The following is an 18,293-nucleotide window of genomic DNA, read 5'->3' on the forward strand; positions in this document are numbered from 1 at the left end:
AATATTAAGCTAAAATGAGCCAATATTAAATTTTATGAAAATTTGTTATCCATTAATGTTAAATTACGTAATCAATTAGTTCATTGGATAGCTTAAAGTGATTTTAACGTTTCTTAAATTATTTCAAAGTATATACAATTAGTCTGCAAAACAGGGGCACTTTCATTGATTACATTTTTCTAACACGCTTTATTTGAAAAATATTTAACATTTTGTAAAGGTAAACATTGCGCATTTCCTCCACCCCCATCTCATCCTTCCTTTAACTGAGCGATGACTAATCCGGCTTCATCCAACCGTTGCGTGCCCCACGAGCTGTACGCCATTGGATTGGATGAAGCCGGATTAAGTAAGGATGAGATGCAGGTGGAGGGAATGCGCGATGTTTACCTTTACAAAATGGTAAATATTTTACAAATAAAGCGTGTTAGAAAAATGTAATAAATGAAAGTCCCCCTGTTTTCAGACTAATTGTATATAGTGTGCGGTAAATTAAGAAACTTACAATCACTTTAAGTAACATTTATAAATGACCGAAAATGTTACATCATTACACTGTCCCTGTCCGGCTATCTCATAATGCTATAATGGTTATTTCATACTCATTTCAATAGTTCAAAAAGTAATTACGTAAAAATGATCATTTTGTACAAAAAGGTTATTTGCGGTTTCACGTTATAGAAACTTGTTGCGTTTTACACCTTGTATATTAAATTTACAATCAGCAAAATGACATTTTTTTCTTTAGATTTCTAAAGTATAATTAGCCAAGTAATCATAAAACGCATGAGAATATATGACAACATATCTACATTTTAAACATCAGTGGTAAGAATCAGAACCATAAGATAAAAAAAGGTTTTAGTTAACCAACATTGTACTATTAAAAGAGCACAATGTTTGCACCTGCAATACAGTCCCAAATAAACTAATATTAACAGTTTATGTGCATTGGCACCTGTGTCAGCTGCATTGTGATAAGATCTACCACTAGCTGATTATTTCTTGAGGGAAGAGATTGTTCTCATGACTTTTGTTTTTTATTAACTATACATTAATAAACTATTAAAAAAAATTCAAAAGACAGAAAAAAAAAAAAATGTTAAAGGAAATAAAAAAGGTTAAAGGTTAAAAAATAGATATAAAGTGTAGGGGCCTATGTACTAAGCAGTGCCAGTATGTGTCATTTGCATTTGTAAGCTTATGTTCCATTAAAGGGACAGTCTAGTCAAAATTAAACTTGTGATTCAAATAGGGCATGTCATTTTAAAAAACTTTCCAATTTACTTTTATCATCAAATGTGCTTTGTTTAAAGCTAAACCTAGGTAGGCTCATATGCTAAGCCCTTGAAAGCCACCTCTTTAAATGGATTTGACAGTTTTTCACAGTTAGAGGGCGCTAGTTCATCTGTGCCATATAGATGACATTGTGCTCACACCCATGGAGTTACTTATGAGATGACACCGATTGGCTAAAATGCAAGTCTGTCAAAAGAACTGAGATAAGGGAGCAGTCTGCAGAGGCTTAGATACAAAGGTAATAACAGAGGTAAAAAGTGTATTAATATAATCGTGTTGGTTATGCAAAACTGGGGAATTGAAAATAAAGGGATTATCTATCTCTTTTGAACCCACTCTGGTGCCAACGAAGGCTCAGAGCCGTCGCTAACACTCTCCCACCCGCTCCTACCCCGGCGATCGTGCCTGCATAGTGACAGGCAGTGGGGGGGCTTCACGTTATGCGCCGTGACATCACGCACAATGATGACGTCACCGCGCAACTTTATTTATACTTAACAATGTTAAGTATAGGAGCAGGGGGCATGCAGCTTAGAAGTCTGTATCTCAGGCATCTAAGCAGCTACAGACCCCCAAGACCCACAGTTAGAAAGGTAATCCCCTAACCTTTACAACAGTGTAAGTCTTGGGGATCTGAGAAAAAAAAAAGTTAAAAATCTTTTTTCATAAAATAAAAAAAAAAACTTAAAAAAAAGCTTAGCACCCAGGTGGGAAAGTGCTTAGCACTAACGGTTAAACAATAAAAATATTAGACTGTCCCTTTAAAGAAACATTAAAAACAGAGGGCGGGACTTTAAGTACCTTTAACTTAAATTTGTTGCTGATCTGGGTAAAATTGTTAACATGAGATAAAACAAGAAGAATAAAAAATTGAAAACCAATCACCCTTATTTAACTTAGGACACATCATTCTGTCTTGTAATCCATTACTACTCAAGGTATTTCAATCCAGAGGCCACACAGAGTAGGTTGTGGGAAAGAGACCCGCTCACCAAGGACATGATTATAAACTTGACCTACTTATTTAGCGCAAGACATAAGGAATGACACATCCCATTACAATCAAGCTTCCTGCTGTAGCCTTATGGGGCTGCATGAAGACAAGTTCAATGTCAGGACTGGACAGGCGGAAAGCAAAAAAACATCGTTTCAAAACAATCCTTGCACGCATGCCCTTCATTCTGCCAATATCACAGTGTGATACCAGGGGTGATTAGGATATACAGAAGCAATTCATCACTGGTCAGTGATCTACCGCAGTGGCTAATACCCTGTAGTTAGCTGTGCATGAAAAAACATTTGTAGTCTTCATAGCCAGAAGCAGCTGAGAATTCTGGTAAAGTAACAAAATGCCGTCCCTCTGGTGAGAGAATGAGCAGGGACACTGGGAAAAACAGCAAATCTAATGTTTGTTTTGTGTATAGAGATTCTGATAATCCTAATACAGAGGACTAATGGGAGTTTAACAGCGTGCCACAGTATAGTGTAGGATTGTGAAACGGTTACTAACATTTTACAAACCGCTCAGTACGGAACAAAGGTCATGTCAGTTTGCATTATATTCATCACTGCCTGTTGTCTTATAATATCCATTCTATACAATATTATAATATTTATACAACTGGGGAGTAGGCAGGTGTACTTACAATGCAATCTGAATGTATCATCTATGACACTCCTGCCAATTCATGTATCTGCAAGTAACCAGATGTATCAGCAAACTATTGGAACTCTGGCAAAGCTTGGTGGTTTTACTTTTTACACATAATGCATTGCAAAGTCACATAAATCTAAGGGAGGGGGGAGGGAGTGGGGTGGGCCCTACAAGGTAGAGGAAGAGATGGGGAGCTATACTGCAGAAAAAAGGTGGGGTGGGGGCCCTAGCTAACTATCGCCAGAGGGGGGACCACTACAATACAGAAAAACAAGTGTATTTATAGGTACTGGCAAATAGCTGCCAGTACTAAAGATGTCCACAATTAGTGTAAGGGTTAGAGAGCTATATGGGGGGGGGCAGGGAGGTGGAAGGATCACTACACTGCAGAAGGTATATATATATATATATATATATATATATATATATATATATATATATATATAAATAAAAAACTAAGCTGCATACTGTCTGCCAGTACCTAGGATGGGGGTGACCAGTGGGGGGTTAGGGAGGGAAGAGAGCTGTTTGGGCGGGATCAGGGGGTGGGAGATGTCAGGTCTGAGAGTAATCTCTACACTACAGCTAAAAGGTACCTTACAAGTTACATGATTAACCTCTTCACTGCCAGGAATAATAGAAGTGTGGTGTGCAGCTGCAATTAGCGGAATTTTAGTTAACAAAAAACCATGGCAAAGCCATATAGGTCTGCTATTTCCGAACAAAGAGGATCCCAGAGAAGCTTTTACAATCATTTCTGTTTCGTAAATAGCCCAAAACCCAAAGTTTGTGAAAACAATTTTTTTATATGATCGCATTTGGCGGTGAAATGGTGGCATAAAATATACCAAAATGGGTCTAGATCAATACCTTGTCTATTTAAAAAAATATATATGGTTTTGACTGGTAAATAAAATAAAAAACAAGGTTCCATTTCTGTTTAAATGGAGTAACAGCAAAAATGCTAAAATAAATTCCGGTATTTTTGGCAAGTTCTTCTCTAAAATTCACGGTAGATAAGGGGTTAATTGAATAATTTAAAAGATGTATTTAATGGCAATTTGTGCAATAAAAATGTAACATTCTTAATATTAGCTATTTTTAGCTTAATATTGGCTAAAAACTAATATATATATATATATATATATATATATATATAGAGAGAGAGAGAGAGAGAGATATATAGATATGTATGTATATACTGTGTGTGTGTGTATATATATATATATATATATATATATATATATATATATATATATATATATATATATATATATACACACACACACACACACACACAGTATATACATACATATCTATATATCTATATATATATATATATACATACATATATATATACATACATACACACACACTTACACTGAAAATTTAAAAATCTATTTAGAATGCTGAAAATTATATATACAGTATATATATATATATATATATATATATATATATATATATATATATATGTATGTTTTTATATATTTTTTTTCTTGTTTCTCTATAAAAATATTGGGTGTTCTTGAAAGAAGACTAGGATATCTTCCAGTGTGCGGTTAATTGTGAACAAGACAATCAAAAAGTATAGCAAGCCAATGCTGGCATCTAGTGGTAACTTTTGAGAAGACAATGCATAACAAATATTAAAACTTGCAGGTTTGAACAGCACAGGTTAATGGCAGTGAAAGATCACACCCTCATTAAAGATATTCTGGAAAAAAAAAATAATAGAAAGTTGTTTTCACTTAAATCCCACATGAAAATGTATCTGATTCTTAGCTAGGACGGTACTGTAGTTCTATAGGGACATGAAACCCACCCAAAAAATTATTTCATCATTAACTTAGAGTGAACAATTTTAAACAGCTTTCCAGTTTACTTCTATTATCAAATTTGCTTAATTCCCTTGGTTGAAGAAGCAGCAATGCAGTACTGGGAGCTAGCTGAACACGAGGTAAGACAAGATGTATGTGCATTTACTAATAAGCAGATTGCTCCCTGTAGTGCACTGCTGCTCCTGAGCCTACCTAGGTATGTTTTTCAACAAACGGTAAAAAAAGAACAAAGCAAATTAGAACGGAAGTAAATTGGAACATTGTTTTAAATTGTATGCTCTATCTGAATCATGAAAGAAAAATTGTGGGTTTCATGTCCCTTTAAAGGGACAGTACACTGTAAAATTGTTTTTATATGGATGTATTTTCAATGACTTGCTATACCAGCTGCAGAGCAGGTTTATTTTGTGTATATGAAGTAGCTGGTTTTGTGCTTTTAAAGCACAGCCTATTACAATAGGCTGCGCTTCAGGTAATATCAGATCTCATTATGTTATCACTTTGTGTACACAGACTTGCTTCCTTATCTTATATTTGTCTAGAAAACCAAAGCTCAATACTTAGAGAGAACAATGGAAAATGATCATTGTATTACTTAACTATCCTGCACCCCACTGAGAGTGTAATCTCTTCTGCTGGCTGTGTTTACTTAGGCCATTCAATAGAATATACTCCAGTATAAAAATAAATTATTATAGGTTGGGATACCACAGGCTAAATCGGCTATTTCAAATGCCAAAATAGGGGTAAAGGAGCTACTTGTAAACAATTTAAAACACTCCAGCAGGTAAAATGAATCATTGGGAACAATTTAAAGGGGAGAACATTTTTGGGCGAACTGTCCCTTTAAGGCATTATGCAGAAGAAAGGGTGGCAGGAATGATGATAATAAAATGTTCATATTAAAGGAGAAAAATGTTGTGAACCATTGGTCATATCCTTCTTTACAATAATTTTCAGAGGAGCCCTATTTCAACTGGAGCTGTGCTTTTATTAATATCTAAAGATAATTTTATATTTAAAGGGACAAGAAGCCCATGCAATCTTAAACAACGTTCTCATTTACTTCTATCATCAAATTTCTTCATGCTCTTGATACCTTTTGTTGAAAAGCAGAGACGTAAGCTCAGGGGCATGCACATGTCTGAAGAACTATATAGCAGCAGTTTTGCCAGAAGGATATCCATCTGTAAGAGCACTAAATGGCAGTACTACTTCCTGCAGACACACTACCTAGGTATCAATTCAACAAAGAATAACATGTGAACAAACAAAGAAAATTTGATAATAAAGGTAAATTTGAAAAAACAGGTAAGGAGGCTCACATTGCAAGGCCGCCAACTCAGACTCTGCGTGCCGATGCAAAAGCCAGTAGGAATAGAACCTTCCAGGAAAGAATTTTAATGTCAAGTGAATGCATAGGCTCAAACGGAGCCTTCTGCAAAATATTAAGTACCAAGTTTAAGCTCCAAAGCGAAGCAGAATTTCTAAAAAAAGACAGGCCTGATCATAGAGAGTCTGAACCAAGGACTGAATATCAGGATGCTCCGCAATCTTCTTGTGTAACAGTACAGATTAACCCGAAATCTATCCCTTTAAGGAACTGGCGGCAAGACCCTTATCCAAACCATCCTGGAGAAAGAACAGAATCCTGGATACCATAACCTTATGCCAGGGATATCCACATTCCTCACACCAGGACAAGTAGGTCCTCCACACCTTATGATAGATGTGACGAGTGACCGGCTTCCTGGCTTGAATGAGAGTATCAATCACTCGCTCGGAAAATCCTCTCTTGGCTAGGACTAGGCGTTCAATCTCCACGTAGTCAGCCTCAGAGAATCGAGATTTTGGTATAGAAAGAGACCCTGAACCAGCAGATCTCTATGACAAGGTAACCTCCATGGAGGGGACAATGACATCCCCACCAGATCCGCAAACCACGTCCTCCGCGGCCATGACGGAGCAATCAGAATAGCCGAAACTTGCTCCTGCTTGATGTGGGCCACTACTCAAGGTAGAAGTGGCAACGGTGGAAAAATTAAGATTGGGTTGAACTCCCAAGGCATCGCTAAGGCATCTATCAATTCTGCCTTGGGATCCCTGGACCATGACCCATATCTGGGTAGCTTGAAGTTGAGTCTGGACGCCATGAGATCTATCTCTGTTGCAGATCTCCGTGAACACCTCGGGATGGAGAGATCATTCCCCTGGATGAAATGATTGTCTGCTGAGAAAATCCGCTTCCCAGTTGTCCACACCTGGAATGTGGATCGCTGAAAGCGAACAGTTGTGGGTCTCCACCCATTCCAGAATCCAAGATACTTCCCTCATGGCTAGGGAGCTTCTTGTTCCCCCGATGGTTGATGTAAGCCACCGAGGTAATGTTGTCCGACTGGAATCTGATGAATCGGAACAACCCCGGGGGGGGGGGGGGGGGGGGCAAGACCTCAGATCGTTTAATATCGCTCGAAGTTCCAGAATATTGATCGGTAGAATAGATTCCTCTCGAGTCCACCTGCCCTGCACCTTCCTTGCCCAGAGAGCTCTGTTGGGATAGATCTGAGTGATCGCTGTTCCATTGTCTCAACATGCACAACTGAAGAGGTAGGAGATGGAACCTGGCATATGGAATGACATCTATGCTGGATACCATGAGCACAATCACCTACATACACCTGGCCACAGATGTTCTTGAGGAGGTCTGAAGGGCAAGACAGCTGGACGTAATCTTGCAATGTCTCTGATCTGTCAGGAATATCTTCATGGATATGGAATCTATTATCGTACCCAGGAATTCCACTCTGTTGCTGGGAACCAGGGAACTCTTTCCTACGTTTATCTTCCATCCATGAGATCAAACGAGAAGAAAAAGAGCCCTCGAATGGTCCTCCGCGAGATTGCAGGACGGAGCCTGGACCAGGATGTCGTCCAGATATGGAGCCACTGCAATAATTCTGGCTCTCGCCACCGCGAGCAGCGCTCCCAGAACCTACATAAAGAATCTTGGGGCAGTCGCCAGACTGAACAGTAGGGCCACAAACTGGAAGCGTTGGTCCAGAAATGCAAATCTTAGGAACCTGAAGTGATCCTTGTGGATTTGCACGTGAAGGTAAGTATCCTTCAAATCTATTGTATTATTATGATTATCATCAGGTATTTGTAGAGCGCGAACAGATTCCGCAGCGCTGCAAACATAGTCGGTATACAGGATAACTTTTGTAGGGACCAAATGGGTAGAGGGCCCTGCCGAGAGTTTCACTGTTATAGTCGGCTCTTATGAAGGCGATCTGCAAACAGCTGGGCTCATAGGCTTAAATTCTAAGGGGTTCAAGGGGAAAGCAACTGAGTTAGGAAAGGTTAGCAAAGGTTAGGAAAGGTTATATGCATCCCTGAATAGTAGAGTCTTTAGGGAGTGCTTGAAGCTGTTAAAACTAGGGGAGAGTCTTGTGGAGCGAGGCAGGGAGTTCCACAAGATGGGGGCCAGTCTGGAGAAGTCCTGTAAACTGGAATGTGAGGAAGTAACAAGAGAGGAGGAGAGGAGGAGGAGATTGTGAGCAGATCGAAGGGGACGGGAGGGAGAGTATCTGGAGACAAGTTCTGAAATGTAGGGGGGAGCAGTGCAGTTGAGGGCTTTGTATGTCAGAGTGAGGATTTTGTGTTTAATCCTAGAGGCAAGAGGAAGCCACTAAAGGTATTGGCAGAGAGGTGCAGCTGATGAAGAGCAATGTGTACGGAAGCCTGGCAGAGGCATTCATATTGGATTGTAAAGGAGCTATGCGGCACCTAGGTAGACCAGAGAGGACGGAGTTGCAGTAGTCGAGGCGGGAAAGGATGAGAGAGTGGATTAAAATCTTAGTTGTATTTGTGGAAGGAAATGTCTAATTTTAGAGATGTTTTTAAGGTGGAAGCGGCAGGCTTTAGCCAAGGACTGAATGTGAGGAGTGAAGGAAAGGTCTGAGTCAGGTGTGACCCCAAGACATCGGGCATGCGGGGTAATGATGGAATTATCAACAGTTATAGAAAATTTGGGGTGGATATATTGGAAGAAGGGGGAAAAATAAGGAGTTCAGTTTTGGAGAGATTTAGCTTAAGGTAGTGAGAGGACATCCAAGATGAGATAAGAGAAAGACAGTTAGTGACACGGGTTACTAAAAAAGGAGGTAGGTCTGGTGCAGAGAGGTAGATTTGGGTCATCGGCATACAAATTATATTGAAACCCATTGGACTTTATTAAGGAACCTAATGATGACGTATAGATTGAAAAGAGAAGGGGACCGAGGACAGAGCCCTGAGGTACCCCAACAGAAAGTGGTAACGGGGCAGAGGATGCTCCAGAGAAGGCTACACTAAATGTACGGTTAGTCAGATAGTAAGAGAACCATGAGAGAGCTGTGTCGCAGATGCCGAAGGATTGGAGGGTTTGGAGCAAAAGTTGATGGCCAACAGTGTCAAAGGCTGCAGACAGGTCAAGGAGGATAAGCAGAGAGGTGGTCTTTGGATTTTGCTGTAAGTAGGTAAGTGGTAACCTTGACAATTGATGTCTCTGAAGAGTGATGGGGATGAAATCCAGATTGCAGTGGGTCAAGAAGAGAGTTTAGTGTAAGGAAATGGGATAGACGTGCATATACTAGCTTTTCGAGGAGCTTTGAGGTAAGAGGGAGAAGGGAAATAGGGCGGTAGTTGGATGGGGAGGTTGGATCAAGGGAAGGTTTTTTTGAGGATAGGTGTGACCAGTGCATGTTTTAGAGATGAGGGAAATATACCAGTGCTGAGGGAGAGGTTGAAAATGTGTGTGAGTATGGGGGTGAGGGTAGAAGAGAGGGAGGAGAGTAGCTGTGAGGGTATTGGGTCAAGGGGACAGGTAGTGAGGTGGGAGGACAGTATAAGGGCAGAAACTTTGTCCTCATTAACAGTTTTAATTTTTGGATATTTGGGTTTTGGATGATTCTGAGCTTTTGAGGGGGTGGGAGATTGGTAGTATGTTGAGAGCTGATTTCACTTCTGATGGAGTCAATTTTGTTATTGAAGTGGCTGGCAAAATCTTGAGCTGAGAGAGAAGTTGTATTAGGAGGTAGGGGTGGGCGGAGAAGAGTATTGAATGTGGAAAACAGACGTTTTGGGTTAGAGGAAAGAGTAGAGATGAGATTTGAGAAGTATTGTTGCATATAAAGATTAAGGGAAGAATAGTAGGCGTTCAGGATGAACTTGTAGTGAAGAAAGGAACTCCGAGATTTCCTCCAGTGTCGCTCAGCAGTACGGGAACATCTGCGTAGGTACCGTGTCAGAGGAGTATGTCAGGGCTGAGGATGAGAGTGTTTTCTGAGGTATGGTTGGAGGGGCCAGATTGTCAATGACCGATATAAGGGTGGAGTTATAATGGCAGATAGATTGGTCAGGGCAGGAAAAGGAGGTGATGGATGAGAGGAGAGGTTTGAGAGAGCTAGCGAGCTGTTGCAGATCTAATGACTTAGTGCTTCTGTGAAGTCTGGTGTGAGGGGTAGAGGGAGGGGGAGTTGTAGGTAGGGAAGTGATGGTCAGAAAGAGGAAAAGGGGAGTTTGTGAAATTTGAGATAGTACATAGATAGGTGAAAATCAGATCAAGGGAATGACCATCTTTGTGAGTGGGAGAGTCAGTCCATTGTGACAGGCCGAAAGAGGAAGTGAGTTGAAAAAGTTGTTTTGCAGAGGAGGCAGTGGGATTGTCAAGAGGGATGTTGAAGTCGCCAAGAATGAGGGCAGGGGTGTCTGAGGAAAGGAAATAAGGAAGCCAGGCAGCAAAGTGATCTAAAAATTGAGTTGGGGAGCCAGGGGGGCAGTATATGACTGCAACACCTATAGAGAGGGGAGAGAATAAACTAATGTGTGCTTCAAATGAAGAAAATGTTAGAGAGAAGTGCTGTATTTGTTGAAAGGTGCATCGAGAGGAAAGTAAAATACCAACACCACCTCCTTGTCTTTTGCCAGACCTAACAGTGTGGCTGAAATGGAGACCCCCATGTGATAGTGCAGCAGTGGCTGCTGTGTCTGAAGCAGAGAGCCAGGTTTCTGTAAGAGCCAGAAGGTTAAGAGAGTGGGAGATAAATAGATCATGGATAGAAGTGAGCTTTTTGCAAACAGAGCGAGAGTTCCAGAGTGCACAAGTGAAGGGGGAGGTGGTTTTAGATGCAAGAGAAATGAAATGAAAGGGACACTGAACCAAATTTTTTTCTTTCATGATTCAGATAGAGCATGCAATTTTAAGCAACTTTCTAATTTACTCCTATTATGAAATTTTCTTCGTTCTCTTGCTATCTTTATTTGAAAAAGAAGGCATCTAAGATAAGCAGTCAGCAAATTTTTGGTTCAGTACCATGGACAGCACTTGCTTATTGGTGCTGTCCAATCAGCAAGGACAACCCAGGTTGTTCACCAATAATGGGCCGGCATCTAAACTTACATAATTGCTTTTCAAATAAACATACCAAGAGAATGAAGACAATTTGATAAATAGGAGTAAATTAGAAAGTTGCTTAAAATTGCATGCTCTAGCTGAATCTAGAAAGAAAAAAATTGGGTTCAGTGTCCCTTTAATTTCATTTCTCTTGCATCTAAAACCACCTCCCCCTTCACTTGTGCACTCTGGAACTCTCGCTCTGTTTGCAAAAAGCTCACTTCTATCCATGATCTATTTATCTCCCACTCTCTTAACCTTCTGGCTCTTACAGAAACCTGGCTCTCTGCTTCAGACACAGCAGTAGTATGAGCATGAGATGAGAAGCAGATTTTCAGTAATGAGATTGTTTTTGGACTGAAGTGCAAGGGGGAGAGTGTTTAGGAATAGGTAAGTAAATGCACCCCCTGTGCAATGCACCTCCCAAACTAGTGTGAAATATATACCGACAGGGCAGTCAGCTAAGTCCACTAAATGTAGTTGATTGCTAATCAAAGACAATTTGAAAAGTCATTTGGAATGTTAGATTCTGGTTTGGTCAGGGTGAGATAAGTTAAGTAAACAGACAGTAAAATTGTAGTCATGAACTGTCCCTCTTGAACTAGGAGCAGAATCAACCTGATCATCTCCATCTTGAATGAGGGGACCGACAGAAACTTGTTTAGGCACTTTAGGTTTAGAATCGGGTGAAACGTGCCCCCTCCTTTGGGACCACAAAAAGGTTTGAATAATAACCAAGACCTCTTTCTGGTAGAGGGACTGGAACGATTACTCCGAGAGAGGAGAGATCCCTCACACACTCTAGAAAGGCGTCTCTCTTCTCTGGTCTTGATGATAGGTTTGACAGGAGGAATCTGCCTCTGGGCGGATGAGTCTTGAATCCTATCCAGTAACCCTGGGCGATGACCTCCAGAACCCAAGGGTCCTGAACGTCTCTTATCCAAGCCTCTGCGAAAAGAGATAATCTGCCCCCTACGCGATCCAGAGACGGATCGGGGGCCGCCCCTTCATGCCGATTTTGTCTCGGCGGGCTTCTTGCTCTGTTTGGCTTTGTTCCAAGATTGAGCTGGCTTCCAAGATCCCTTGGACTGCTCGGTTTTCGCGGCAGGCTACTGGCGTTGGGACTTGTCCGAACAAAAGGGACGAAAAGTAGACCCATTATGCTTATTCTTCTTATCCTGCAGTAGGAAAGCACCCTTGCCACCTGTGACTGTGGATATGATAGAGTCTAGGCCTGGACCAAAAAGAACTTTCCCCTGAAACGGGAGGGATATAAATCTAGACGGTTCTAGCCCTACGGGGTAGAACAGAAAAACCTGATGTCTTGGCATTCAGGCGAACAACCTGCATATTTGCATCACAGATTAATGAATTAGCTACCCTTAAGACCTTAATTCGAACCTGTACCTCCTCGAGGGGAGTCTCCACCTCGACCATAGCTGGCAGAGCATCACACCAGTAGGTAGCAGCTCCAGCCACCACAGCGACTGCCGCTGCCGGTTGAAAAACGAACCTGTGAGCTGAAACATCTTTCTCAACATGGACTCCAATTTATTATCCATGGGCTCCTTAAACAAAGCGCTATTTTCGAGCAGGATAGTTGTTCGCTTAGCGAGCGTGGAGATTGCAGCATCCACCTTAGGAATGGCCCCCAAAGCTCAAGCTTTGAGTCCGGAACGGGGGAACAGTTTTTTAAAAGTAGTAGATAGGGAAAAAGACGAGCCAAAATTCTCCCATTCGTTCTTAATAATATTAGCCTTCTTAACGGGGATTGAAGGTTCCTCCGGCAGTTTCGGTTCAGGAACCTCTAACGTAGCAAGCACCTCTTTCAGCAGAAAGCACAAATGTTCCATCTTAAATTTAAAGTCTGGCTCCTCCGCAGTCGGAGGTCAAGATGTCACCGATTCCGACCCAGAAAGAGTCGTATTCATCAGTGGATAATCTGTCAGAGACATCCAACGGAGTAGATGACCCCTGGGATGGATAGCTATGTATCACCTTTCGCTTAGCAGGGCGTGGCAAGGCATTGAAGGCCGCAGAAACCGCCATTTGTAACTGATCTGCGAAATCTGGCGGCCAAAGGGCTCCTCCCACGGGAGGATTAGTAGTGCCCTGGGGAGCTGCATGTGCAATCGGAGATTAATGTAGGGAACGCACCTCGCAGGAAGGAGAACCCTCAGAGGTGGACAGCTCAGTTGTACTAAATATCTTATTCTTTTTAAATATTTCAATATTAAAGCATGTGGAACAAAGTTGAGCAGGCAGATCATCCAGAACCTCCTCAAAATAGACACAGTTATTAGATTTTGTTAAAGAGGGAGTACCCTATAGCATATCAGAGTCCTCCATAGCTTGTACCTTTGATACGGACTATATAGAAATTAAATGGCACCTTTATACCCCAATTGGGGCACTCACCACCTCCTATGACCTTGCCCACAGAGAAACCGCTTTGTTTCCTACAACGGCCGGTCAAGAAAGAGGAAGTTAAAGAGGCCACACCTGGTCACATGGAGTGCCATGCAGGACCTCCCCTACACTAAAGAGAAAAACGCTCCAAAAAAAGGCTGCGTTGAAAACCGACTATTCACACATTGACAGAGCCTCATCTCACACATGTCGCAGCATTAAACACAAAGAATATTATGGATAAATCCCCCCTGTTCAATAGCCCCCTTTCGGAGGATATTAACCCTTGATTCTATACAGTTAAAAGGAGAGACACTGTGACCCTGTCTTCTTGCGTTATCATATGTGTATAAATGAAACGATCTTACCAGAATCTATGCCGTGGAACAGGAACACAGCCTTTTAAGTGTGACAGGGTAGTAGCATCACTCCTGACATATAATTGAGACATTCAGCTTCTGTCTTGGAAGGTCTTGTTTCTTTTGGCAACACCTTCTGCCAGAAGAGTTTCTGAATTGTCTGCTCTATCCTGCAACCCTCCATCTTATTTTTCCATCAGGATAAGACTGTTTTAAAGACTAAATTTGATTTTTTTACCAAAAGTAGTTTAAGACAACATCAATCAGGAGACTGTAGTTCATTCTCTTTATCTTATTCCACAACATTTAAAAGAAAGCCTTCTATATCATTTAGTTGTAGTGAGAGAATTTAAATTCTTCTTATAGGCTACAAAGGATTTAAGACAGTACTCTAGTTTTTCATTTCTTGGGTCCACGCAAAGGCCAGAAGGCCACAGCTGTTACTTTAACTGCTTGGATAAAAATTTTGATTCTTCGATGAAGGCAGGAAAGTCTCCCCCAAATTGTATCACAGCCCATTTTACTAGATCAGTTTTTAACTTCCTGGGCATTCAAGAACGAGATTCTATGTCACAATTTTGCAAGGCATCAATATGGTCATCCTTACATATCTTTACTAAATTCCACCACTTGCTTCTTCTGAAGTGGCTTTTGGTAGGAAAGTCCTTCAGGCAGCAGTATCTGGAAATTGGGTACCTGCATTTCAATTTTTTTTTGTTCTGTCCAAAGTACTTGTGGACTCCACAGCTTGGGCATTAGTTCACAAAAGTAATGGCTTGTGGGGCTCTCACTACCTTATGAAAGAAAACTAAATGTATTCTTACCTGATAAAGTCATTCTTTTCCATAGTAGTGAGTCCACAAGACACACCCATATTTTCAATAATTTTATGTAAAAAAAAATTCTGGTGGAAGTTCTAGTTTGCACTTCATTTTCACTGCTTTGTTCTTTCCTTTCTTCTCCTCCTTGCTTGGCTATATGTCAGACTGGCATACCAGAGATTTGGTAGGGATTAAGTAGTATTGGGTTTTGAGTATCTTTGCCTTCACTAAATCTTAGGAGTAATGCCTTGTGAACTCTCACCACCATGAAAGAAATTAATTTATCAGGTAAGCATATTTTTTTTAATCAAAATTAATTTCATTAATCCATTCACAATGACGTGCTCTCCCAGAGGTGTCTAAGATTATTTTGGAATTTTTTGTTACCATATTCTTGGTTTTGTAGTTCCTAAAGCTGCGACTTTGTGTCTGCAGGAATAACATGCTTTTTCATCACATCAAAAAAGTAAAAAAATAAACCTTAAAAACCAGGATCTATGTACACTGTACGTTGCATGTACTTAAAGGGACACTCAATCAAAATTAAACTTTCATTATTCAGATAGAGCATGCCATTTTAAACATCTTTCTAATTTACTTCCATTAAAAAAATGTGCACAGTATTTTTATATTTAGACTTTTTGAGTCACCAGGTCATACTGAGCATGTGCAACAATAAGTGTGTATGCATTTGTGAATGGCTGATGACCGTCACATGGTACGTGTATGCATTTGTGATTGGCTGATGGCATTGTCTTGTTATCTTTCATTTGTTGATTATTTAAATCTACTGTGTTGACTGGTCCTTTAAGGGGTTTTAGGCTGCACTATTAAACCTCAACATAGAAAACCAAACAGAGACATACAGGGTACTTTGTCAGTCGTTATGGGGTTAAAAGGACATTAACCCAACATTTTTCTTTTATTATTATTAATATTGGTTATTTGTAGAGCGCCAACAGATTCCGCAGCGCTAATTTATGATTCAGATAGAGCATACAATGCTAAACAAATTTCAGATTTATTTATATTAACAAATTTGCTTCATTATCTTGGTATCTTGTTTTAGCAGCAATGCATTACTCAGAGGTGAGCCAATGACAAGAGGAAAACGTACAGCCACCAATGCATTGCTGCTCCTGAGCATACATAGGTATGCATTTCAACAAAGGATACCAAGGGAACAAAGTAAATTAGATCATAGAAGTACATTGGAAAATTGTTTAAACGGCATGTTCTATCTAAAGCATGAATCTTTAATTTTGACTTTTTTACTGTCCCTTTCATCTCATTGTTTCCCTGCAATTCTACGTACACAGAAGCAGCCACTTACTAAGCTTCAGAAGCTCAATGAATATAATTGTTCAGCTTGGAAGAGATCTGCACAAGAACCTAAGTGTAAAACAGAAGGGGCAAGCATTACAAATATAATTGAAACCTATAATGTTATTGCTTTTAGTTAAATAAAACTATTTAAATTAATATTAAGGTAATTATTATTTTTCTCCTTTCAATAAAGTACAACTGAAAAGTTGATCAAATACGAATGATTAACCAATTAAACTGGAGATAGCTCGCCTCCCAATACTTTCATAATTATCCATGTATTTCTAATGGTATATAACTAATTTAGTAATTCTCTGATATAACTGGAAAAATAACCTGTAATTATTCTAAAAATGTGCAAGTAGAAAATCATAATTTAATCCAACCTTAAAGGGATATAAAACCCAAATGTTTTATTTCATGATTCAGATAGAGCATGCAATTTTGAGCATCTTTCTAATTACTCCTATTATCAATTTATCTTTGTTCTCTTATATCTTTATTTGAAAAGCAGGGATGTAGTAAGCTTAGGAGTCGGTCCATTTTTACTTAGGGTGCTAAACCAAAACTGGCCCGGCTCCTAAGCTTACATTTCTGCTTTTTCACGTAAAGATACCAAGAGAACAAAGAAAAATTTAATAATAGGAGTAAATTTGATTCTACCTGATCCATCAAAGATTTTTTTGGGGGATTTCATATCCCTTTAATGGCTAGTGAATTCACCTTGATGAAAAGGTTAGAAAGTCATCTGATGTTTCAGCCAAAGCAGCCCATTACTTTTTTTTTTATTTTGTTCAAAGGACATTAAACATGTCTTGCTTTTGTGTAAAATCGTGTTTTGCCTCATACTCCATAAAGAGGTCAAAAAGCTAATTCTGTAACCTGCAAATCCTCAAATCAAATAGCTGGTTTAGGGAATTTGCAGCATCTATAGGGAGAATGGGACAAACCACATATTTTACACAAAAGCATGAGGTGTTTAAAGGGACAGTCAACACCAGAATTTTTGTTGTTTTAAAAAGTAGATAATCCCTTTATTACCCATTTCCCAGTTTTGCATAACCAACACAGTTCTAATAATATACGTTTTACCTCTGTGATTACCTTGTATCTAAGCTTCTGCAGACTGCCCTCTTATTTCAGTTCTTTTGAGAGACTTGCTTTTTAGCCAATCAGTACTCACTCCAGGGTAACTTCACGTGCATGAGCTCAATGTTATCTATATGAAACACATGAACTAACGCGCTCTAGTGGTGAAAAACTGACAAAATGCTTTCAGATTAGAGGCGGCCTTCAAGGTCTAAGAAATTATCATATGAACCTCCTAGGTTTAGCTTTCAACTAAGAATACCAAGGGAACAAAGCAAAATTAGTGATGAAAATAAATAGGAAAGTTGTTTAAAATGACATGCCCTATCTGAATCATGTAAGTTTATTTTGGACTGGACTGTCCCTTTAATATCACAAAGGAACAACATTAGCGCAATAATGTTTGGCATTTGAAAATTCTCCTTCCCAAGTACCAGTCAAGGTTAGTACTTGGGTGATTCTGGTGCAAGTCTGTTATAACTCAAGGATAAAACCGGTAACAAAGTTTGTGGGAGTTTTCAGACACCTAAAGTTTTGCAATGTTTGTTATTTCCTTTATGAGAATTTAAAGGGAAATGAAACTCAAAAGTTTTCTTTTATGATTCAGATCGAGCATACCATTTTAAACAACTAATTTACTTCTATTATCAATTTATTCTTTGATCTTGAGCATCTTTTGTTGAAAGCAGATAAATAAGCGCAGGAGCTTGCATCAGTTTTGCAAGAATGCTTTCCATTTGCAAGAGCACTAGATTGCAGCACTATTCCAGCCATGTAGTGCCCTAGATTCCTATCTAGGTATCTCTTCAACAAAGAATATCGTGTGAACAAAGCAAATCTGAAAACAGAAGTAAATTGGAATTTTGGGGTTCCATATCCCTTTAGAGAAAACGCAATGTATTGATTTTCCTAAAATATGGATGGATTGTTTAATCTTTTAAAACATCTGTTTTTATTAAAATACTTTATGAGAAAAATTTAAATTATTCTTACCTGATAAATTAATTTATTTCTTGGTAGTGAGAGTCCACCCACAAAGGTCTATTCTTACAAATGAGAATT

At 39.6% G+C, this 18,293-nt stretch overlaps 1 protein-coding gene across 7 annotated transcripts in view; it reads right to left on the reverse strand.

Moving 5' to 3' along the window:
• Positions 1–18,293, reverse strand: part of CYRIB (CYFIP related Rac1 interactor B) — a 411,880-nt gene that overhangs the window by 78,285 nt on the left and 315,302 nt on the right. For 2 of the 7 annotated variants that reach the window (XM_053715359.1, XM_053715358.1), the window contains exon 4: positions 16,150–16,208. The exons of the other annotated variants lie outside the window; for them this stretch is intronic. The gene's annotated coding sequence lies outside the window, so the exon portion shown is untranslated. The remainder of the gene's footprint in view (positions 1–16,149; positions 16,209–18,293) is intronic. 7 annotated transcript variants of the gene reach the window in all.

Source organism: Bombina bombina, chromosome 5 (genome assembly GCF_027579735.1).
Source record: "Bombina bombina isolate aBomBom1 chromosome 5, aBomBom1.pri, whole genome shotgun sequence".
NCBI classification, from domain to species: Eukaryota; Metazoa; Chordata; class Amphibia; order Anura; family Bombinatoridae; genus Bombina; species Bombina bombina.